Here is a 1,050-nt window from a genome sequence, read left to right on the forward strand (position 1 = left end):
CAGTTCAAAGAGAATCATGGGAGGCCCCTAAATCCAGATATAAGGACAGAATTCATGACTGTAATATGCAGAAAGTTCTGGGAATGTTAGCTATAGCTATGTTAGTACTGATGGCAGAATCCCACACTGAAACCTACAAGCAAAAGACCTGAGCCAGAAGAGTCACAGATGCCAGAAGCTTCCAGCACCACTGATTCTTGAATTTAAAGTCACATCTCACAGCTTTCCAGAATCATAGGCATCCTTAGTCCTGACATTTTGAAAGTATCAATTTCACTATTATGAGCTGAGTGAATGAGGGGCTCCAGTTCAGATGGTGGGTGTAACTTGGAGGGAGGCAACCCCGGATATTGGCAAGTAAGATGCCAGGCAGAGAAGACAACGTGGGCATGCGAGGTAGCAAGAGGAGGAGTCCAGGGTCCTAAGAATTGTGTGGTGCTCACGCATCAAGTGGTGAGTGGTATTCTGTGTGTATTGTGGACTGTATATTCTATGCGTGGTGTGCATGGTGCAAGAGTGTTCCTATACAGCTACTATCAAAGGTGAACTTTGGGGCTGGTAGGAAGATGAAGGCTCATCTTGTTGGCTCACTGCTAGGTCCCTTTTCCTGTGAAATCAGGGCACTGTGCTCTTCTCTTTGTCCCAGGCTCCCTCTCTAAGTGCTCTCCCTTCACAGCAGCACCTTTCTAGAAGGAAGTGTACCAGGTGGTAGGGCCCTAGGGAAATGAATGCATTTGGGTTCTTACATAGAAAGACCTCAGTATTCTCTTTACGTCGTGTCTGATATTTGTCACTTGAGCGTTCGGGACAGAATTGTGTCCAGGAGGGATGTGGCAGTCCAGTAGAGCTAGCCCAACCAGCGGTCTATTCACGGGAAACTGGAATCACAGAGATGGGGTAGACATACTCAGCCTTGTGCCCACTATCTTGGGGGCTGCAAACCTACCTGTCATGATAGGGATCTCCTGCCAACCCTAGTCAGCCAAACCAACCTGCCATATAGATAATCAGCTTTTGGCCCAGGTCCTGGTGACTCTCTGACAATGGAAA

Source organism: Psammomys obesus, unplaced genomic scaffold (genome assembly GCF_907164565.1).
Source record: "Psammomys obesus unplaced genomic scaffold, mPsaObe1.curated_primary_1811, whole genome shotgun sequence".
Lineage (NCBI taxonomy): Eukaryota > Metazoa > Chordata > Mammalia > Rodentia > Muridae > Psammomys > Psammomys obesus.